General features: G+C 41.0%; 1 long non-coding RNA gene across 2 annotated transcripts in view; it reads left to right on the top strand.

The window, feature by feature from the left end:
• Positions 1-25023, top strand: part of LOC140070628 (uncharacterized) — a 559504-nt gene that overhangs the window by 342141 nt on the left and 192340 nt on the right. For both annotated transcript variants that reach the window (XR_011848963.1, XR_011848964.1), the window contains exon 2: positions 8089-8219. This is a non-coding gene — a long non-coding RNA (uncharacterized lncRNA). The remainder of the gene's footprint in view (positions 1-8088; positions 8220-25023) is intronic.

Raw genomic sequence — 25023 nt, 5'->3', positions numbered from 1 at the left:
TTGTGGACAATTGTACTATAAATATTAGCAGGTGCAAACCATATCATAGTATCATAGTATATAAGGCTGGAAGGAGACGCAAGTCCATCAAGTCCAACCTTTAAGAATTAAATAAATGTTTTATCCCCATAACCCATGGTATTTTTGCTCTCCAGAAAGGCATCCAGGCCTCTCTTGAACATGTACATAGAGTCCGCCATAACAACCTCCTGCGGCAGAGAGTTCCACAGTCTCACTGCTCTTACAGTAAAGAACCTTTGTCTATGGTGATGGTAAAATCGCCTCTCCTCTAGGCGTAGAGGATGCCGAGGTATAAAAAGATCTTTGGAGAGATCCTTGTACTGTCCGTTCAGGTATTTGTACATTGTAATGAGGTCTCCCCTCAGTCGTCTTTTCTCTAAACTGAATAATCCCAAATTTTTTAATCTGTCAGTGTATTCTAGTTCCCCCATTCCCCTAATAATCCTGGTTGCTCTCCTCTGCACCCGTTCCAGCTCTACTATATCCTTTTTATACACTGGTGCCCAAAACTGTACACAATATTCCATGTGTGGTCTGACCAGGGATTTGTATAAGGGCAAAACTATGTCTTTATCTTGAGTATCTATTCCTCTCTTGATACATCCCATTATTTTATTTGCTTTAGCAGCAGCCGCCTGGCTCTGGTCCCTAAAATTAAGTTTACCATCCACCAATACCCCCAAGTCCTTTTCAGTTTTACTAAGTAATTGACCGTTTAGTACATAATTATACTTTTTGTTTCCATGGCCCAAGTGCATAACTTTACATTTATCTACATTAAACCTCATCAACCATTTCCCTGCCCATCCCTCAAGCTTCCACAAATCCCTCTGTAATGCTAAACTATCGACCTCAGTATTTATTACTTTACACAGCTTAGTATCATCTGCAAATATTGAAACTTGACTGTGTAAACCCACTACAAGGTCATTAATAAAAATATTAAAAAGAAGTGGCCCCAATACTGACCCCTGTGGCACTCCACTGGTAACATCAACCCAATCTGAGAATGTGCCATTAATGACCACCCTCTGTTTTCTATCACTAAGCCAATTACTTACCCAAATACACAGATTTTCTCCTATTCTCAGCAGTCTCATTTTATATACCAACCTTTTATGTGGCACGGTGTCAAATGCCTTTGAAAAGTCCAGATATACAACATCCACAGCGTCCCCCAGATCCAGTCTTGAACTTACCTCCTCGTAGAAACCAATCAGATTAGTCTGACAGGACCTATCTCTCATAAACCCATGCTGACGCTGGGTTATAAGGTTGTGCACAGTGAGATACTCCAGGATAGCATCTCTAATAAACCCCTCAAATATTTTCCCCACCACAGAAGTTAGACTCACGGGTCTGTAGTTTCCAGGATCGCTATTTGATCCTTTTTTGTATATTGGTACCACATTTGCTATGCGCCATTCCTGTGGAACATAACCAGTCCTCAGTGAATCTTCAAATATTAAAAATAACGGTTTGTCTATCACCGTACATAATTCATGTAGAACCCGGGGGTGTATGCCATCTGGCCCAGGTGATTTATCTATCTTAGTGGTTGCGAGGCGGCGCCGTACCTCTTCCTGGGTTAAACTGTTGACATTATAAAAAGAATTAACATTATTCCTCATTGTGTCTTCCACCAGGGGATTTTCCTGGGTAAAGACAGTTGAGAAGGCCACATTCAGTAGACTGGCCCTTTCCTCATCCCCTTCCACCATGACCCCCATGTTATTTCTAAGGGGACCCACACTCTCTGTTTTTAGTTTCTTATCATTTATATACTTGAAAAATAATTTGGGATTATTTTTGCTCTCCCTGGCAATATTTCTCTCAGTCTCTATTTTTGCGTCCTTTATCTGCTTTTTACAGGATTTATTTTTCTCTCTATAATCCTGTAATGCCTCATCGCTACCTTCACGTTTTAGCACCTTAAACGCTTTATCTTTCTCGCTTATTGCTTTCCTTACAAGACTAGTTAGCCACATAGGGTTTTTCTTGTTCCTTTTATGCTTTTTCCCATAAGGTATGTGTTTCTCACAGGACTTTTTCAGAGTATATGAGAAAAAGTCCCATTTTTTGGCTTTTGTCTTTGAGAACATTATCCCAGTATATGCCTTTAAGGTCTTCCCTTAGTTGCTGAAAATTTGCCCTCCTGAAGTTTAGAGTGTTGGTTGCCCCTTCACTAACGCTCTTAGTAAAGCGTAATACAAAATCAATGATATTATGATCACTATTCCCCAGGTTCCCCCCAACCTGTAGTTTTGATACCCTATCAGGTCTGTTGGTTAGGATAAGGTCCAGCAGTGCCCCCCCTCTTGTTGGCTCCAGGACTAGTTGCGACAGGTAATTGTCTTTTGTTGTTGACAAGAACCTGCTGCCTTTGAAGGACCTGCAGGTTTCTGCCCCCCAGTCGATATCTGGGTAATTGAAGTCCCCCATGATAAGTACTTCACCATGCTTTGAAGCCGCATCCATTTCACTTATCATCATTTCCTCTGCTGCCTCCATTATATTTGGAGCCTTATAACAAACCCCAAGTAATATTTTATTATTCTTTTTCCCTCCTCTTATCTCAACCCATAGGGACTCCACATTTGCGTTACTGATGTCATCTCGCAGGACGGGCTTGAGGCCTGAATTCACATATAAACAAACCCCTCCACCTTATATGGTTTTCCCTGTCCGTATTCCTTTTGTCCTTATTCCCCAATCTCATTCCAGCCCCCCTTCCTTCCCCATGGACTATGACTCTTCCCAGCTCTCTATGTACACTGTCTATTTGCCCTGCACAAGTGTAGTTGCCCTCCCCCCAGGTCTCTAGTTTAAACACTCCTCCAACCTTCTAGCCATTTTTTCCCCTAAAACAGCGGCCCCCTCCCCATTGAGGTGCAGCCCATCCCTACTGTAGAGCCTGTAGCCGACAGAAAAGTCAGTCCAGTTCTCCATGAACCCAAAACCCTCGTTCCTACACCAACTTTTGAGCCACTTATTTACCTCCTTGATCTCCCGCTGCCTTTCTGGTGTGGCACGTGGTACAGGCAGTATTTTGGAGAAAATTACCTTTGAGGTCCTTGCCCTGAGCTTATGGCCTAAATCTCTGAAATCATTTTTAAGGACCATGACCGCTGGTTCCTCACCAGCCCCTCCCAGTAATCCGTCAACCCGATCCGCAACATGCCGAACCCGAGCACCCGGCAAACAACACACTGTTCGGTATGCACGGTCTTTGTGACAGATTGCCCTGTGTGTTCCCCTAATAATCGAATCTCCCACTACCAGTACCTGTCTGACCTTGCCTGTGCTCTCATTACCCTTCTTACTGGAGCAGACATTCCCCTGGTTGCCAGCGGCCACGTCTTTCTGCAGCATTGCTACCCCAGAGCTGATATCCCCCTCATCCGCCAGCCTGGCAAACTTATTGGGGTGCACCAGATCAGGACTAGACTCCCTACAACTCTTCCCTCTACCCCGCCTTCTACATGTTACCCAACTAGCTGCCCCCTCACTCTGCACCTCCATACTTCCCTCCCCACACCCATCTTCCCCAGAGAGTTTGTGCTCCAGGAGCAGCAAACTTCGCTCCATATTATCAATTGCCCGCAGCCTTGAAACTTGCTCATTTAGATCCAGAATTTGGGCTTCCAGATGAGCAATTTTCACACATCCGACACAGCAGTATTCCCCCTCGAACGGCTGTTCAAGGAAAGCATACATGGCACAGGATGTACACTGTGTAGCAATGCCACTTATGTAGAAAAAGCCTACAACAGTAAGGTATTGAAGAATATTATGCCTCAGCATACAACTGACAGTATATGAGGCCCATTCTCCATCAGAGCCTATTATGAGGTTAACACTGGGTAAACTAAATGAGTAGTAAGAAAGGTGCATAGAAAGAAAACCACAATAACCTAAATATCAAATGTGGTCACCTGCTCACTGCAACATCTGTTGCTAGGTAGCAATGATAACAAAAACATTTTTTATTGCATTGTATAATATAATGTCCAATGTATTGACTACTACACTAATGCTCTGTGTGGGATTTCAGGACTGAGTAATGATATATGTTGGTATTACACATTTTCTTTACCTTGTATGTTGTGATGACACAGGAAGAAGTGGAATAGGCTTGTAGTATGTAAATATATAGTAGGGTGTGAACTCTTTAACATAATACCGTGAAATGAAAAGACATGTAAATAAGGATCTGTTCATAAGTAAGAATCTCAGTGCGACTCGGCTACAGTGTCAAAGTGACAGATTACATAATTTTGATCAATTAATATGGGTACACAGTCTGTCACTGTGACGGTCTCAGTTGGCTGCATTTTTCCAGGAGAGATGAAGAAAAAATACTGACATTCACTAGAACTGAATGAATCAGAATAAGCCAGACCCCATTCCAAAAAGAAGAGAACAAGTCTTAACAACAAGAAGGGTCTCTAAATCACTGAAGTCCTTTAAAAACAGTAAATATAATGGAGCTAAATGAATGGATCCACAACAAAATTTTCTAATAAATAGATTTTGGTTTTTACTTTTCTGTCTACTATTTTTTTATAATTCATTTTCATTTCTAAAGACCAGTTTTCATCTAATCTATTTAATCACTTTTTACCATCAGTTATTGTTAGCCAAAACCAGCTGGAGCGATTAGTGTGATCAGCCAGGGGACTTACCGGTAAATAACTGATGTAAAAATACTGATAAAGTAACTGAGATGTGAACTAGCCCTTAACATGTCTCCATATGCATGCTTTGAAGGAAAATTTCTGGAATTATTTTTGGAGCTCAGAGCAGCAGCTTTGAAGCATGATGACGTTAGAAAAAGATGGCCAATCATGCACAGAATAACATGGATGACCTCCCAGAGAGGGAGACATTCTCTGTTAGTAGCTGTTAGTAGATGCAAAAATAAATACATTATATAGAGGCTTTTTAATCACAGACAGGTGGATTGTAGTGTCAGATGCTTCAGGAGCAGCTCTGTAGAAATTGTTAGTACCATACCCAGGTGTTTTGCTCTGCAGACAGCTTTGTATTTTTCTTGCTACATCTTAGAGCTGGGGTGTGTCTCAATTCCAGTTAGAGTGACGGACAGCAGAACAAGAACTCCATTTATACTCACTTCTCACAACATTCAGTATTGGTTATTCTTGGTTCCTGGACATTTTAGTTCTACATTCTCTATAGTGCTATTGCTGTGTTTTCAGACCCTTGCTTGGACCTATTATTATTACTATTATTTTTGCCTCACGGTTCTGTACCTCTCCACCATCTTGATTTTGACCCTGATCAGCCTGGCCTTGCTTTCATCAGTTTATTTTTATGTTTGTTAAAAGTTCTGTACATGTACCCAGGGAAGGGACTGCCATAAAGTTATCACCTGTGGGTTAGCACAGTGTGGGCAAGTAGGGAGGGACAGAGGTTGTGGGAAGCACAGGTTTTGCACCTCTTTCCTATCTTGACATGTAGTTCTCCAGTCAGGATGATGCTTTTTTTAGGGTGTTAAGAGTTAAAGCATCAGACATGCAATGTAAATACAAAGATTATGAAAAACACTTTTTTTCTAGTTATAAATTCCAACGTTTTAGTATTGCGGTTCATCCTCAGTTTTGGAATCAGCTAATGTCTAGTAAATGCCATTGTATTCAGTCTTCAATATTGGCTAACTTGCTAATTTGGTCTTAAAAGTAAATATATAAGATTATTTATAATAAAATTTTTATCGCCTTTAATTTAACTTGTGTCAAAAACAACCCATGTAATGCGAATGTGTTAAATTGGTGTTTTCTATACAAATAACAGGAGTAATGGCATATGAAGGACATAAAATATGAAATAATATATACGTAACTTCCTTATATCCACCATGCTAATAATTAAAAATTCTTCAGTTTATTTGATTGTTTATTTAGAATGAAATTTCTAGTAGAATACACAAGAATGACATCAAGGTTTCCTTGCTACAGTCCCTGGAGATTATCCAGACCTTCCCTTTTGTGACATGTACCGTGGTTAAAGATAACATTGAAATAAAATGTCAACTGCAGAAGAGTAATTTTTATTATCAGTTAATGAAATCAGAGCTAGTTCACAACATTATCCAAAGGAACGCATCCCATCACACAACTTTGATTGGTAAAAATAACATTTAGTGTAATAGAGAAAGAAAATATTATGTATTTGTAATATTGTGCAAATGGATGAGAGTACGTTATGTAAAATATTAGTAGGAATAAAATCAAATGCCTCAAAATGACATTATTTTCATAAGGATTTTACTATAAACTTTTTTTTTTTACTTTTTTATGTATACAGTACAGACTGTTGAAGATAGGTTTTATAGCTTTGTTTTTAAGTTAAATTTGTATGTAAGTAGGAACAGGTATATTTTTTAAGTGTAACTTGAGACAAATTATTTTTTGGTCCCTGTGAAAACTAGATATTAAAAAATTTGGTTTGACATAGGAACAAGGATCAAAAACAACACCTTACAGTTGATCATTGAAGCTTTGGACTAACATTCAGTAAATTATCAGCATACAGAGAGCTTCATAAGGGGTCACAGGGGGCAGAGAGGTCTGTTTGTAACTAGATGTCATCTCTAAGTTGGGTGTGCTTAAGTCAGGGACTACAAAATTGTATTATATAAAACATGTCCAAAGAACTTCTAAGCAATACTTTGCTAAAAAAAAACACACCCGTGTGGGCACTTCTATTATTTTATTACGGTATATTACAGATGAAAATATAGAAAATAACTTAAATAAATCTCCAAGTTATCTACACTGCATCGGTTAAGGGGATAAAAGTACTTGAGACGCGTTTTCGAGACCCAAACTGGGTTCGTCATCGGTCAGATAGGGTGCATTACAAAAAGCTAAAAAAGCTTGTGTGTATTGCACCCTATCTGTCTGATAACAAGCCCAGTTCGGGTCTCAAGTACGTTTATGCCATTAATCTATGCTGTGTAGATAACGTGGAGATTTCTAGTTCTTTTATATATTTTTATCAAGAATATAATAAAATTATAGAACTTTTATTGCATGGATCAGCACCTACACAGATGTTTTTTTTACGAATGTACCGCTTAAAAGTTCATTGGACACTTCAAGGCACCCACCGGATCCCAGTTTGGGTTACCATCAGCTGCCAGTAGACAAATATGTGAGCTGATAATATCACAACCAAGAAAGGTGAGCACCTGCCTAAGTAACTTCAAAGTTAAAAATACTGCACCATACCTTTCTTCCCTCTTTTTCCTATTATGTAACATTGAAACACACACAGCAGCCTGGCACTTTCTTTTTGTAGCAGTTCCGTTTTCTGCATTGCTGTGTAGGTCGAACAGAGTTGGCAGAATCAGTTTGTAAACATTATCACATAGATGGTCAGCTCAAGCAGGACCTTTCTACTCCACTCTAATTGCTGGGTAATATCTGTAGTTACTGTTTATACCTAACAATACAGATTGCTTAGAAAAGGTTAAGATTAGACAAAAATTTCCAACTGCAACACAATTAGCAAAGCAATACCTACTAATCCATGGAAACAGATCGATTAATTGCGGGTGATGAGAGGTCTCCTTTAACATATAAAAATCTTGAAATATGAAGTCACTTATATGCCGGTCATAGATGCAATGGCCCTTCTGTCACTTACTGGGCCACTTGCACTATTAATAGCCTGTGGTAATTATGGTCCCTTGTACAAATAAGGGCAGAGGAGCTTCAAGTTACACTATCGTACATAGGCTCGTCATACATGTTGAACTATAATTCACAATTTAAGAAATAAAAATGAAAGAAAGTACTTTTAAGCCCCAGATATTAATGTTCTTTTTATAATATAAGTTATAACAGATTACATTTTGGGGATACCACACTTGCTGTACCCTGGTAGTAGCCAGCAGCAGACAGTTTTATCCAGTAGTAATTCAGGCTTACTGCTAGCTTGGCTCCTGGTTTGTCACAACCCCAACCAATGAAAAACAATGCAAACTTGCTGAAATAAAATGAAAAGAATGGCATTCACCCTTTGTCTTGTTTCTTCTTACAGTGGTATTTACTAAGCATACTCACAACAATACAGCAACGAGGTGGAGAGAGGACATAACAAGTACGGCCGACGCGATTTGCACTTCTCCGGCTCAAATACTTTCAGTGTTGGAAGAAGAAACAAGACACAGGGTGAGTTCCATTCTTTTCATTTTACTTCAGCAAGTTTGGATTAAGTTGTCAATGTGAATAGAGCACCATAATCTTCTGCTCTCCAACAATTGGTGACACAGAGTTGGCTGGCTGTGCCAACCAATAATTACATTGTGGTCAAATTTATACACTGGATTTGCTTTTATGGAATTCTAATTTCTACACACTTGCTGTCAGCTTCTAAAGGTTGTACTGTAATATATTATTAGGAGCAATAGTACAGATTATTAAAAGAACATCTGCTGAACTGGAAATATGCTCTTTAAGGGGATTATATCACTGTGACCCAAGAAAATTATGCAAAAGTATTGTTACTGGGCTGCAATGTGCTATCAGGACAGGGTGTTATGCTTGAAAAGACTCCATAAATCCTCAGGATCACCCTTGCCAGATAAACTATACTACAAGTGTGTCACAAGAAGAGTGATGACATATCATATTGGTAGTATAATAGCATTTACACAAACAGTGCAACAACAGTGATGGCGAACCTTTTAGAGACCGAACGCCCAAACTACAATCAAAATCAACTTATTTACCATGAAGTGCCAACATGGAATTTTAAGTAGTAACTTATTTCTACCTGTTCTTCAACACCATTCAATTGTATTAGCTCTCCTAAGGCCACCAATGCAGTTGAAAGAAGGTGGGCAAATTCAGACCATCATAGTAGCTTCTTTCCAGAAAGAATGGTGGGAACAGCAGAAGGACCTCCAAAGACAATGCAGTTCAGTCAACACCTTCTCACTTTTCCTACAGTTTCAAACAACCAGTGAAGTGTCGCTTTAAAATAGCACTGAGAGCAGTATCCCTTAAGTTGCCTGGGACTGCAGGAAGATTTGGTGGATGTGGTCCTGTTTGGTGAATTTGGGTCAATGGCCTGAGTGCCCACAGAAAGGGCCCCGAGTGCCACCTCTGGCATCCGTGCCATAGGTTCGAGACCACTGATATAGGTGGTTACTAGAGATGAGCGAGTATACTCGTCCAAGCTTGATGCTCATTTGAGTATTAGCGTACTCGAAACGGCTCATTGCTTGGACGAGTATTTCGCCTGCTCGATAACGAGCTTTCACTTAAAGGGAACCTACCACCACGATTCTGCCTACAAAGGTAGATCGGGTGGTAGGTGGATGCAAGGGACGTGAGGATAGCCCTTTTTAGAGCTAATCCTCACGTCCCCGCTAACTTTTGGAAAACTTTATTCCACTAATATGTAAATTCTGTTATGCGGCTACTGGGGCGTGGAGTAGCCGGGAATGAGGTTAACAAGAAAAAAGAAAAGATACAGCTCACCGTGACTCTTTGGTTGCGCACGTGCTGGAGATCCACACCTGTGTTGGTGCTACACATAAGTCCAAGGAAAACACGAGACTCCGCAACAGTGCTTGGTTAAAAATATTCGTCTTCCACTGAAGAACTCTTTATTTTCAGCAAATCCAATAAAACATGGCAAGCATAATCCCCGCAAGTGCATATGAGGTCATAAAAGCCTACGCGTTTCTGGTGCACAGTGCACCCTTAGTCATGGCTAACTTTCCATTGTGTGTGTCGGAATAAGAGCCGCTCCCCTGCCCCACCTCCGTCACATGACTAGGTTGTTGCAGAAGAATGGACCGGACTCCGGCACTAGATACCAGTGTATTAAAGGTACAACATATTACCATAGTTAAAAGATATAATGGAATTGTTAAAAACAGAAATTCAAGAAAAACATATATATATTTCATCTATATGTACACAAGTGGATATTTTTGATACATATATATCCAGTAATGGTGGTTGGCATATCCTGATATAACAGATGTTCCGGTCCAGAGTTTGGTATATCGAATCGTAATTGTGCTCCAGTAATACTCATATTATAACTTTAAACATGACAAAATATCAACGTTCTCAAGACAATCTAATAATGAAACATAATTTCATGCTTATGGTTTAGACCTTTAGGGAATCTTGTATCTAGGCAAAAAATTCAATAGGCCTCTCTATCCCGTAGGACTTTGGCTCTATCTCCTCCCCTCACCAAGTGTTTTATCTGTTCAATTACAACCCCATATAGAGATGCTATCTTGCCTTTATGTACATCAATAAAATGTCGTGCTACTCCCGATAAACTCTTCTTTTTTTCACTTTGTTCCAGCGTGTTTAGTTTGTACCAGTTATTAATATCCCTAAGGTGTTCTAGGAATCTTTGTTTAAATTTACGAGTCGTACACCCCACATATATCTTATGGCATAAGGTGCAACCCACCAGATATATTACATGGTCGCTATTACAGCTTACATAGCTATTAATGATGAACCTGTGATCTCCGTCCGAATTGAAAAAATACTTAGTAGGTGACACAAAATTGCACGTCTTACATGGGTAAGTTCCACACTTGTAGAAACCCTTCTGTGCCAACCAGGTACGATTACTTCGCTCCTTAGATCTAAACAAGCTAGAGGAAACATGGTTGCCTATAGTTTTTGTTTTCCTAGCGACCACTTGGCAACCTTTTTTCAAGATTTCAGACAAGATCCTATCCTCAAACAAAATTGGTATGTGTCTATGTATAATTTGTTTTATTTCGTGGAACTGGTCTGAAAATTGTAAGCTTAAGACGGGGGCATTCCTAGGTATGTTCTTTTTTAAAGGTTTCTCCTTTCTTGTAAGCATGTATTCCCGTTCCTTATTATCAACTATAGCCCCTGCTCTTTTCATCATCCACTGTGGGTGGATTTTCTATCTGTCAATCTGCGTTGTATTTGGGAGGTTTCATGGTTGTAGCTTTCTTGCTCTGTACAATTTCTTTTGGCCCTAGTCATCTCTCCAACTGGGATAGCCCTAATCGTGTGTCTGGGATGTGAGCTATTCGCGTGCAGGATAGTATTTCCCGCTGTCTCCTTCCGATGGGTAGAGGAAATAATCTTGTTCTCACTAGAAATATTTAGGGACAAATCCAGAAAAACTATGTGTTTTGGGTCCACATGATGCGTGAACCTCAAATTGAAAACATTATTATTAATATAGTCCACAAACGCCGGTACGGCAGACACACCGGCGTCCCATATAATCAAGAGATCGTCGATGTATCTGCCGTACCAGCGCATGGAAGAGAGAAAAGGATTAGCAGGAGCATAGATAAACTGTTCTTCCCAAAATGCCATGACCAAGTTGGCCAATGAGGGCGAAAACTTCGCCCCCATAGAGACCCCCTTGGTTTGTAGGTAAAAAACCTGATCAAACTCAAAAAAATTATGAGTCATGAGGTACCATGTAGTTTCTCTGATAAATAACTTACAGTCTGTAGTGTAGCTACTATATTTATCTAAATGGAAGGTCAAAGCCTCCATCGCAACAGTGTGTGGAATAGTAGTGTACAAAGAAACTACGTCACAGCTGACCCAACTGGATTCGGTAGTCCATTCTATATTCTTAAAGGCTCTTAGAACGTCAGTGGAGTCTTGCAGGTATCCCAGAATCCGTTTGACTAAGGGCTGCAAATGAGCATCCAGCCACTGGCATAGACGTTCATTTAGGGATCCTATCCCGGAAACTATAGGTCTCATAGGAGGTAAAGTTATGCTCTTATGAATCTTTGGTAATGCATGTAATATAGGGGTGACTGAGGGCATGAGGTTACACAGCGCGGCTACTCCACGCCCCAGTAGCCACATTACTCCTCCTACCCTATTGTGTGCGTCCGACAAGCCGGAGTTCTGCACATGCGCAGTAGCTCCGGCCTCAGATCTGTGGCTTCTCAGCCGCGGGCCTGCGTTCTGCGCATGCACAGAACGCCAGCATGTCGGACAAGGGTGCGAAGCTACAAGCAGCTGCGCGCTGCACACAACAGGGTAGGAGGAGTAACGTGGCTACTGGGGCGTGGAGTAGCCGCACTGTGTAGCTTCGTGCCCGGCTACTCCATGCCCCAGTAGCCGCATAAAAGAATTTACATATTAGTGGAATAAAGTTTCCCAAAAGTTAGCGGGGACGTGAGGATTAGCTCTAAAAAGGGCTATCTTCACGTCCCTTACATCCACCTACCACCCAATCTACTTTTATAGGTAGAATCGTGGTGGTAGGTTCCCTTTAAGGAAACGCAGTGAAGATCAGTGAAGAACACAGTGAAAACAGTGAACACAGTGAACACAGGATCATTTAAGTGAAGAACACAGTGAAGAACACAGTGAAGAACACATTGCAGATGTTTCCGTACATCTGCCAACTTATCAGAAGACATTAGTGCCAAACGGTGTTCTTCACAATAGTATGTGAAGAACAATATGTGTGAAGAATCTTCACACATATTGTTCTTCACATACTATTGTGAAGAACACCGTTCTGCACTCGTGTCTTTGGATAAGTTAGCAGATGTATGGAAACATCTGCAATGTGTTCTTCAGTGAAGAACACATTGCAGATGTTTCCATACATCTGCTAACTTATCAGAAGACTTGAGTACAGAAAGGTGTTCTTCACAATAGTATGTGAAGAACAATATGTGTGAAGAACACATTGCGGATGTTTAACACGGGTCATTCTCCTTTTTGAAGTGCCATGAACATTCCATTGAATAAAAAAAACGAAGAAACAGGACTGACTTCCTTATTTCTCAATAAAATGACACATTTTATTGCAGAGCCTTGGTCCCCTTGAAAAATGCTTGAGTCTCCCATTGACTTTCATGGGGTTCGTTATTCGAAACGAGCACTCGAGCATCGGGAAAAGTTCGACTCGAGTAACGAGCACTCGAGCATTTTAGTGCTCGCTCATCTCTAGTGGTTACACATGAGTTAACCATATGTTAGGAAAGGTATCAGGTATGGGGCCAGGAGTTTCCGGTGCAATCTCCAAGAGGCTTTCTGTTTACAATTGTTGGTAAAGGTAATAGAATGATATTTCAGAAACATAAAGTTATATCTTATCTCCATAATCAGAAACCAACTTAAAAGAGACCATGTAGCCTGACCTTCCGGCCATATCTCTGCTGCTCTGTGCAATTTATTTGGTTCATATTTGAGTTGACATGCTGTCATTCTTTGTCCATCCTAAATCACTATTTGTTCAGATCTACTCAGATATGACCCTTTATTTGTCATTTCATGAATATCTGATCCATGTCTGGGAACCGAATTTGCAAAATGCCATGGGCAAATAATCATTAAGACTCTCCTTAAAATTCTCCTTTTCTCCATGCTGCAAAGCTCACCTATCACATCCTGGAAATGTTTGCTCCAGACAAAAGGTTGTGGTTTTAACATATTTTAATTGTGTGAGACTCTGATTTTGGCACCAAAGGGTTTTTGGGAATTGAATTCAAAGACTATTTAAAGACTCAGTGGCAGCCATTGCTACATTTGTATATTCTTACTTTTTTGAATGTTGTTGTCATTACACCAATGTTGTATCTGAACTGGAAAAAATAAGACCTTAGAAGACCAGGTGCTAGAATTAACTAGGCTATTGAGTCATTCCCCCAACCCAACTTAACTCATTTCTGTGATCCTTAATACTCCCCAAACAATAACATTTGTCATGAGTCAGTCAGCTTAGGGCAGTCACACGAGCCTGGGTCACTGAGGCAGGCTGTCGGACGTAGTCTAGAATCAAACAGATGGCGGAGGTTAAGTGACTGCGCAGTGACTAGCTTTTCATGTAATTGGAGATCATTTGTGTTTCAAATCAGAACTTTGACCACACTAGATGGGAAAAAAGGGTTAATATGTAAACACTTTTGTATATGCCCCTTATTTTAAGTCTTCCTCTATTTTTAATGCCCTAAGATGGTTCTCCATTTAATCCTGGCTTGAGGCTATGAAGAAGAAGCACTCGCAGCCTGGACTGATTCATTTTGGGCTACAGCTCATCTAAAAGCCAGCAACATCTTATTAAAGCCTGTGATAATCTCCTCTACTAATGCATTGTTTCTTTTTATGGTCTCCAATTAAGGCTGAAGATCTCAAACCAGATCCGAGGTGGCTAAGTACACTTTCTATCGGCAACATTTTCCAAACAATCATGCAATCTGCTCCTCAGGATCCTAACTCCAAAAGCAATTGACATTTACTTCTTTTTAGCTTGTGCATTTAATAAGAACAGTTACCATTTTTTTCCAAAGTAGCTTGTCAGCGACTATTGACCTTCTACCCTTTTATAACTGGTTGCTCAAGTTATTTTTACACTTGGATATTAATATTTTCTTTCTGTACATTGTACAATTACAGTTTGTATATTGTAAACCAAAAATAAATGTAGATCCTCACATCTAAGTCCCTCCCATAAAAGTTGTTTGGTGGAAATTTACCCAACATTAACTGAAACTTGTATGCTCTTTCTAGCTGTCCACTGTTTAGAATGCAAGTGTTAAGTGCTTTGCTAGGTGTAGCTTTCTATTTGTATATACAAATATAAACAAACTAACATTACAATAGAACACACCTGTGATCTAAGGTCCATTCTGTAGAGCATTCTAAGACCCATAATGCTGACCTTAAAATGCATCCTTATAATAGCCATCTGAGACCAACTTTAGGGAGTCCTAGGGTAGACAGGTACTTAGTATTAGTACTATTAGTATTAATGTTAGATGTCCAAGGGCTGGTCGATTCTACATTAACAACTGTTTTTCACTTCTGATTCGTATTTAATCGACATCCAATTTGGATCCAAGTGTCTGTTTTTAATGGATTACAGGCAGTCCCTGGATTAAGTACAAGATAGGTTCTGTAGGTTTGTTCTTAAATTGAATTTGTATGTCAGAACTGTATATTTTATAATTGTAGCCCCAGCCAAATTTTGGGTCTCTGTGACAATTTGATTTAAAAAAAGTTGGGTTGTTACAAGAACCAGGATTAACAATAAATAGAGATGAGCGAACATACTCGTCCGAGCTTGATGCTCGTTCGAGCATTAGCGTACTCGAAACTGCTCGTTGCTCGGACGAATACTTCGCCCGCTCGAGAAAATGGCAGCTCCCGCCGTTTTGCTTTTTGGCGGCCAGAAACAGAGCCAATCACAAGCCAGGAGACTCTGCACTCCACCCAGCATGACGTGGTACCCTTACACGTCGATAGCAGTGGTTGGATGGCCAGATCAGGTGACCCTGGGATAGACTAACCACTGCCCGCGCTGCTCGGATCATTCTGTGTCTGGATGCCGCTAGGGAGAGAGCTGCTGCTGGTCAGGGACAGCGTTAGGGTGCTAGTAGATTACTGTTAGGCAGGAGTGATTCAACAAGAACCCAACAGCCCTTCTTAGGGCTACAATAACGTTATACTTTTTTTTTTTTGTTTGCTTGTGGCTGGGCTTGCTGGCACTAGTAGTGCAGCTAGTACCATATTGTGAGGAATTTGCAGGGGGACTTGCTACCGTTGTGTTTAGCTCTTAGTGACACACATATCCACCTCAAACACCAAAGTGGGAAAATTTATTAGGGGTTGGATTTCAATTAGGCACAGTCTGCCATTTCCTTTTTATTTTCCTTTTATTTTTTCATAACTCAGCGTCATCTCATCAGTGTGCTTTCATACTTGGCTAGAAAATAGCCAAAGGAGAATCCAAACGGCTTACTTACGCCTACAATAGCGTTATATATATTTTATTTCTGGTTGATCTGCTGGTGGCTGTCCTTGCTGCAGTGCATATACTAGCCAATTGTGAGGAATTTGGAGTGAGACTTGCGACCGCTGTGTTTAGCGCTTAGTGACGCACATATCCATCGCAAAGACCGAAGTGGGAAAATTTATTAGGGGTTGGATTTCAATTAGGCACAGTCTGCCATTTCCTTTTTATTTTCCTTTTATTTTTTCATAACTCAGCGTCATCTCATCAGTGTGCTTTCATACTTGGCTAGAAAATAGCCAAAGGAGAATCCAAACGGCTTACTTACGCCTACAATAGCGTTATATATATTTTATTTCTGGTTGATCTGCTGGTGGCTGTCCTTGCTGCAGTGCATATACTAGCCAATTGTGAGGAATTTGGAGTGAGACTTGCGACCGCTGTGTTTAGCGCTTAGTGACGCACATATCCATCGCAAAGACCGAAGTGGGAAAATTTATTAGGGGTTGGATTTCAATTAGGCACAGTCTGCCATTTCCTTTTTATTTTACGTTTATTTTTTCATAACTCAGCGTCATCTCATCAGTGTGCTTTCATACTTGGCTAGAAAATAGCCAAAGGAGAATCCAAACGGCTTACTTACGCCTACAATAGCGTTATATATATTTTATTTCTGGTTGATCTGCTGGTGGCTGTCCTTGCTGCAGTGCATATACTAGCCAATTGTGAGGAATTTGGAGTGAGACTTGCGACCGCTGTGTTTAGCGCTTAGTGACGCACATATCCATCGCAAAGACCGAAGTGGGAAAATTTATTAGGGGTTGGATTTCAATTAGGCACAGTCTGCCATTTCCTTTTTATTTTCCTTTTATTTTTTCATAACTCAGCGTCATCTCATCAGTGTGCTTTCATACTTGGCTAGAAAATAGCCAAAGGAGAATCCAAACGGCTTACTTACGCCTACAATAGCGTTATATATATTTTATTTCTGGTTGATCTGCTGGTGGCTGTCCTTGCTGCAGTGCATATACTAGCCAATTGTGAGGAATTTGGAGTGAGACTTGCGACCGCTGTGTTTAGCGCTTAGTGACGCACATATCCATCGCAAAGACCGAAGTGGGAAAATTTATTAGGGGTTGGATTTCAATTAGGCACAGTCTGCCATTTCCTTTTTATTTTACGTTTATTTTTTCATAACTCAGCGTCATCTCATCAGTGTGCTTTCATACTTGGCTAGAAAATAGCCAAAGGAGAATCCAAACGGCTTACTTACGCCTACAATAGCGTTATATATATTTTATTTCTGGTTGATCTGCTGGTGGCTGTCCTTGCTGCAGTGCATATACTAGCCAATTGTGAGGAATTTGGAGTGAGACTTGCGACCGCTGTGTTTAGCGCTTAGTGACGCACATATCCATCGCTAAGACCGAAGTGGGAAAATTTATTAGGGGTTGGATTTCAATTAGGCACAGTCTGCCATTTCCTTTTTATTTTCCTTTTATTTTTTCATAACTCAGCGTCATCTCATCAGTGTGCTTTCATACTTGGCTAGAAAATAGCCATAGCAATAGAATAGCATTGTTTGGTTTTAAAAACTAAAAAACACAAAAAAAAACTAAAAAACACAAAAAAACACAAAAAAAAGTTAAAAAAAAAATTAAAGTTATATAACTTTCATTTTCAAAATGTTTAACCCGAGGGCTAGGGGTAGAGGACGAGGACGAGGGCGGGGACGTGGGCGTCCATCTACTGCAGGGGTCAGAGGCCGTGGTCCTGGGTGGGGTGAGACACCACCAGCTGATGAGGGAGCAGGGGAACGCCGCAGAGCTACACTCCCTAGGTTCATCATGTCTGAAGTTACTGGGACTCGTGGTAGAGCACTGTTGAGGCCAGAACAGTGCGAACAGGTGATGTCGTGGATTGCCGACAATGCTTCGAGCAATTTGTCCACCAGTCAGTCTTCCACGCAGTCCACCCATGTCACCGAAATCGGCACTCCTCCAGCTCCTGCACCTCAGCCTCCTCCCCCCCAGTCTGCCCCCTCCCAGGAAAATTTGGCATTTGAACCGCCATACTCTGAGGAACTGTTTTCTGGACCCTTCCCACAGTCACAAACCATTTGGACGAGTTCTGCCGGGCAGGGCCACTATATATCGCTGACGGCACATTGGGTTAACTTGGTGGAGGCTGGGACCGAGTCTGACCCTGGGGCTGGTCATATACTGCCGACGCCTAGGATTGCGGGGCCTACCTCGGTCCAAGTCTCAAAGGCCTACTATGCCTCCTCCTCCTCCCACCCCTCCTCCACCTCCTCCTCCTCCGAATTACCATCCGTGGCCATGGCGCCATCAGTCGGTAGCTCTAGGCACAGCAGCAGTGCCGTCGCTAAGCGACAGCAGGCGGTGCTCAAACTGCTGAGCCTAGGCGATAAAAGGCACACCGCCCAAGAGCTATTACAGGGCATTCCACATCAAACTTGTTAACTTTGTCGCCACCCTGCTGTGTAATCCACAAAATATACTGGCAAACTTTTATCATTTACCGATATAATTTCAGCGCTTCTTGCGCATCTGTTTACATTCCCCTCACCCGCCATATCCCAAACTTATAAGAACGCTACTACACTTGATCTTATACAAAAGGTTCTTAGAAGTGCTGTTTGGGGAGTAGCCTAGAGACAGGGGCTTGGATTGGCGAAAGCTCGCCTGGCTGCGGAGCGCCAGCTCCATCCCAAGATCCAACTAACATAGTTTTAACTGCAGCACCTTTAATCTACTACTAGTTCACTGCCTCCATAATAATAATAATAATAATCTTTATTTATATATCGCCATCATATTCCGTAGCGCTTTACAAATCATAGGAAACAAATACAAATGTAATGTAACAGAGCACAACATTTGTATGGAACAACAGGAGTGAGGTCCCTGCTCGCCAGAGCTTACGGTTTATGAAGATGATGGGGTAACACGAGGTAAAAGAATATTTAATGGTCAAGCCATTCTTCTTAGGGAATAGAACAAAATATAATAAATGGAATTGCTGTTGCTTGAACCACTCAGCCGTCATCTTATATACCAGGTCCAGGGTGAATGGGACTGCAGAGAAGTCTGGTGCCTTTTGGTTGCTGGATAACAGATGGGAGGACGACACAGGACGCGTTAGTAGAAGAGTTAAAACTTCATGCAGTTAATGAGTGTTATAGGCTTGCCTAAAGAAATGGGTTTTAAGAGCACGTTTGAAACTTTGGAGGTTAGGTATTAGTCTGATAGTCCGGGGCAGAGCATTCCATAGAATTGGTGCAGCTCTAGAGAAGTCTTGGAGACGCGAGTGGGAGGTCCGCACTAGGGTAGAGGTTAATCTAAGATCACTGGCGGATCTAAGAGCACGGGTTGGGCGATAGACTGAGATAAGAGAGGAGAGGTAGGGGGGTGCAGCATTATACAGAGCTTTATGGATGAGGGTTATTATTTTAAACTGTATTCGAAAGGAGACTGGCAGCCAGTGCAGCGACTGGCATGAACTGTAAGCATACATGGTCCCCTTATCAAACGAGCTGTGTCAGGCAGAATTTTGGGTTGTTTTCATGGCTTCCACAACAAACTTGTTAACTTTGTCGCCACCCTGCTGTGTAATCCACAAAAAATACTGGCAAACTTTTATCATTTACCGATATTATTTCAGCGCTTCTTGCGCATCTGTTTACATTCCCCTCACCCGCCATATCCTAAACTTATAAGAACGCTACTACACTTGATCTTATACAAAAGGTTCTTAGAAGTGCTGTTTGGGGAGTAGCCTAGAGACAGGGGCTTGGATTGCCGAAAGCTCGCCTGGCAGCGGAGCGCCAGCTCCATGCCAAGATCCAACTAACATAGTTTTAACTGCAGCACCTTTAATCTACTACTAGTTCACTGCCTCCATACATGGTCCCCTTATCAAACGAGCTGTGTCAGGCAGAATTTTGGGTTGTTTTCATGGCTTCCATGTTAACTTTGTCGCCACCCTGCTGTGTAATCCACAAAATATACTGGCAAACTTTTATCATGTACCGATATTATTTGAGCGCTTCTTGCTCACCTCCTTTGGTTCCTCTCTGCCACCCATTGGTATGAAGCCTGAGTCCATTTAGGGTATGTCGCCATGCCACTCTCTAGCCTGCTGCCGCTGCCTCTGCATGCCGTCCCCTATAGTGTCAGGGTCAATTATTGGATGTTTTAGATGCTATCTAGCTTCATTCTGTCACTCTGTCATGGCCATGCTGTTGCCCATAATTTTGGCATAATGGTGCGATTATGCAGCCTCAGAGGCATCCATGCATGCTGCCCCTGTTGTTTCCTGTCCATTTCCGTGGTGTTTCCATCCTTTTCTGAGGTTCCCAGGTGTTTGGCCAAGCTTCCCTGTGCAGAGCCTTGGTCCCCTTGAAAAATGCTCGAGTCTCCCATTGACTTCAATGGGGCTCGTTATTCGAGACGAGCACTCGAGCATCGGGAAAAGTTCGTCTCGAATAACGAGTACCTGAGCATTTTAGTGCTCGCTCATCTCTAACAATAAAGCTTAATTGCAGACACCTTTATTAACTGTTACAGCTGTTTATTGTAGCCTAAGACAAAAGTACAATAAATTACCAACATCCAGAGGTCAGTTTGTAACTAGGGGTCGTCTGTAAGTCAGGTAGGTGTTCTTAAGTAGGGGACCGTCTGTACTTGCTTTCGTGCTGCATCTGTTTTTTCCACTAGTAACAATTCTATTTTCATGGATGGCACTCGCAGTGATCCATTGATGTCTATTAGACAAATAGTCAGTGAAAACAGTTCAGACTAGTAAATGTTCTACTTTTTATCAGAACAGAAACATAGTAGGTTAAAAAAATGGACAAATGAATGAACTTATCATTAAATTCTATTTTTTCATCAACAATATTTTATTTTCCTACAATATGCTTCTGTTTAAAGTCTGATCAATATATACCGTATTTTTGGACTATAAGACACACTTTTGTAGCAAGAAAAAATCTTGCTAGAAAGTGCCTGTGTCCAAAGGTCAGGAGGATCCAGCACTACCAGACCCTCCTGACCGCTGTAATGGAGATCGGATGATGCCCTGAAATAGTGTTTAATCCGATCTCCCAGAGAGGGGAGCCTCGGCCGGACCTACAGGACCCGCGGTGATGTCAGCATCATGTGACTGATCACATGCTTCTTACATCACCACAGGTCTGATACTGCCAACTGTGCTGAGACGGGGTAAGAAGAAGGGGGGAAGGGTTCTGTATGTGTGCAGTACTTCCCAGTGTGTTCCTGGCTGTGTATGTATTCATATTTGTAGTACTTCCCAGAGTGTTCCTTATATGTGTATAGTAGAGCTGTGTATGTATTCATGTGTGTAATAGTTCCCAGAGTGTTCTTTATATGTGTATAGTAGAGCTGTGTGACTATTCATGTGTAGAGTACTTCCCAGTGTATGCAGCAGTGTTGAGTGTTCCTTTTTCTGTTTGTGTGAGTGTATAGCAGAGCTGTGTGTGTATATGTATGTATGAAGCAGAGCTGTGTGTGTAAATGTTTGGAGGAAGCAAAGCTGTGTGTGTAAATGTATGGATGTAGCAGTGCTGTGTATGCTGTGCCTTAGTGCGACCAAAAGGGGTATTTTAATTGGTTTAAAATATATTTTTCCTGTTTTGGAAGCCTAAATCTGGGGTGCTTCCTATAGTAAGAAGCGTTTTATAGTCCGAAAAATATGATTAGTAGTTTAGTAGACAAGGACTTGGATATAGGCACAAGGCAGACAATTGCTGTAGTGTTTCTTTATATTACATTGAAGTGCTGTCTGTCAGATGAGCACTGTAGGGCAATATATGGTTTTATTTGAATGCATCATGTTTATTACAAAGCCTAGATTTCCTCTAACTTCAAGACAGCAGACAAGAGATTGTTCTTAACCAGGCAAAGTAAAGGGATGGCTGCAAAACCTTTAGAAGCATTCAAGTACCTTAGTGACTTTCATCAGATGCACTGTGTAAAAGAAACAGGGAAAAATTCTCCCTCTCATTTTTATTTTTTACTTTGCTTTAATCTTATTTGATGATGTCTCAACAGGCTGGGGCATGCATTCTTGGATGGCAATTTCTCAGCACCATATGTGTCTTGCACAAGATAGCCAAAGCAAAATGAGTCTTGGCAGGAAGAGAGGACTAAACACATTGACAATGAACAACAACAAAAAAAACTTATTTAACCTCATGTTGTCTGTTGGATATCCTATTGTGCTGGACAGTAACCGTTTTGTGATTACAAAAATTAGCATTCTGGGAAAGGTTAACTGACATGACACTACATAGTCAAGACATATGCCATAGTTTGGAAAAATGTTTATCCATATATAGATACATACAATGGAGATCAATACTAGAAAACAATGTAATGATCACATGATTTTTTTTCAGAAATAATATACTCTCCATGATGATCACATGATGATCAAAATAAGAGAACAGCAATGACTGTAGCATAGCAAAAGATTATAAGTAAATTCTTTGTAGTTTACACCAGTCATCCATCAGAAGGAAGTTTAGAGGTCTTTGCTGTGAATGACTTCAGTACATCTGCAGCCACAGGACATCACTAGTCTCTCACACTGCTCTGGTGTCATTTTTGTCCACTCTTCTTCCAGTTTCTTCCAGAGTTCTGTGACTGTTGTGGGTTTCTTGGTAATAACTTTGTTACCAAGGATTTTCCAGAGTTTTTCTATAGGGATTAAATCAGGACTCTGAGCTGGCCATTTCATTATTTCCATGTTTTCTGTTTCAAGAAACATTTTTACGTGCGGTGTGACGAGGGCATTCTCATGCATTAAAATCGCTGTCTGATTGATTAATGAACACAAGGAAGGACCCACATGTTGTTGAAGAAGGTTATGATACACACTTGCATTCACCCTGCCATTAGCTGTATGAGAGCTATACAATTCCTGCTGCAGAAAACATTCCCCAATCCATGACACTTCCTCTACCACCTTTCACTGACTTCTTTGCATACTTTGGCTTAAGTCTTTCCCCAGTTTTCAACGAACATCATGGTTCCCATCAGACCCACATAAATTGAACTTGCTTTCATCCCTAGATAGTACAACAGTATTCAAATTTGCCCCCTAATCAAGATCACCTAAAAGTAATGCCATATAAATACAAATGGTGATGGATGCAGTATAAGAATTAATTTTTAATAAGATCCATTAATGGTACAAATAAAAAAAAATTTGCATTTGAATATATACACTTTATGAAACACACTTGAAATACTGCTATTTTCACTCATGTTAAGATATATTCACATAGGACTACATAGAACCTTCACATTTAGGACATTTTGGGGCAGATTTACTTACCCGGTCCGTTCGCGATCCAGCGGCTGGATTCGGGTCCGGCCGGGATTTATGATGGTAGTTACTCCGCCGTCCACCAGGTGGCGCTGCTGCGCTGAAGTCCGCTGGAATGCCTCGAAATACACCAGCCTATCCTGGATGAAGGTGAGTGAAATTTTCGCGACACAATTTTTTTTTTAAATGCGGCGGTTTTTCTGAATCCGTCGGGTTTTCGTTCGGCCACGCCCCCCGATTTCCGTTGCGTGCATGCCGGCGCCGATGCGCCACAATCCGATCGCGTGCGCCAAAATCCCGGGGCAATTCAGGTACAATCGGCGGAAATATTCGGGAAAACGCGAATCGGGCCCTTAGTAAATGACTCCCTTTGTGTTGTTTTCTAATTTTCATGTTCAGTGTAATTTATATATAGTAAAAATGTATTAAGAAGCTATTGTGTGTGGCTGAAATAAACTCTGAATAGCGTAATATGATGGGACTATATAAATAAAGATTTATCATTATTATATATTTATTTGTCCCCCATGTCTGTAAGAGCCTGGGTGTTACCTTGTTGTTTGAGAAGGTAATTTTGTTGAATTAGGGGACGGGATTACAGGTAGTCTACTGACCGAATTGATCCCTTTAGGAAACCTCATTGTGGGGAGATATAGGTTCCCTGCATTATACATATAGACATCTCAGTGAATCTAGCACATGATAGAGATTTGTATGGATTCTCCAAGGCCTGAAGGATTGCCGAGGGCCCATGTTCAGCATTAACTTGTTCCAGTTAACCAAGCCTGTGATTCTCTGTCTATAATCCAGCTTGGACAGTGACATCCTATTCAATTTAGAAATACATCCGATGGAGAGCCCAGCAGAGAACTGAAACCCACAAAGGGGTCTTAAAGTGGAGGTAAAATGAAGCTAGTGGGTAAACAAAAAATAGTTGGTCACATGGGAGATGAATCAGGGTGGGCAGGGAGACTGGGGCAGAGAGGGTATTTTCCAATGTATATAATCCAGTAGAAAGAAAAATAGAGCTGGCACTCACCAATAAAAATCAGTTCTTTATAACAAAACTTTAAAAGACATTGTTGCGGGAGGAAAGAAGACCGCAGGAAACCAGCAAAGGCAACGGTCCGTTTTGCGCTTTACTAGTGCTTAATCCTAGTATACAGGACTAAGCACTAGTATAGCTCCTTTCATCCCTTGCAACATGTAAACATGGAGCATCTGGTAGAGAAGTCATAGTAATTCCACCATCTTGAAAAGCTCATATTTTCCCCCAAAAAGATAGGCAGTATAGAGTGTGTCATCTGTAAGAGTAAGTGTATCCATTAGGATACATGGAGAAAAATCTTTATTACATAGTTTTGAGGAGTGTTTGGTTTTTTGAACACCTAGATACTTGATTCTGGATGATGCAGTAGAGGAATAGCAGTTTTACAACTAGGTTTATGTGGTCCATGAGAACAACAACATCAAACTTGTCCACATTCACCTAAAATCCAGATAATCTATCCAAAGTATCAATGGCTTGCCATAAGGATTAGAGAGAATTAGAGATTATCATTGAAAGCCAGTCAGACCAGCAAAAAAATTAAGGAGGGGCAGTAGGGGGTCCAAGGAAAAATATTTTAATACATTTCAAAAAATTGTAATCTTTCTTCTGACACCCATAACATTGGTATTGTCCGCTGTACAAAACTAGGTAGGGTATCTTTTTTAGCAGGATGAGCTGAACCCTTTCCATTTATCCTTAACAACACTTCACTGTAATGTTATGGCACTTGTTATTTTGGTTTAAATAGGTTCTCCAGCAAAATGTTCTCAATATTAGAATGGTGAGGCTCCCTCATTTGAGACCACTACCAATCA

This window comes from Engystomops pustulosus, chromosome 7, assembly GCF_040894005.1.
Source record: "Engystomops pustulosus chromosome 7, aEngPut4.maternal, whole genome shotgun sequence".
NCBI classification, from domain to species: domain Eukaryota; kingdom Metazoa; phylum Chordata; class Amphibia; order Anura; family Leptodactylidae; genus Engystomops; species Engystomops pustulosus.
This window is presented reverse-complemented; position numbering and strand designations above follow the sequence as displayed.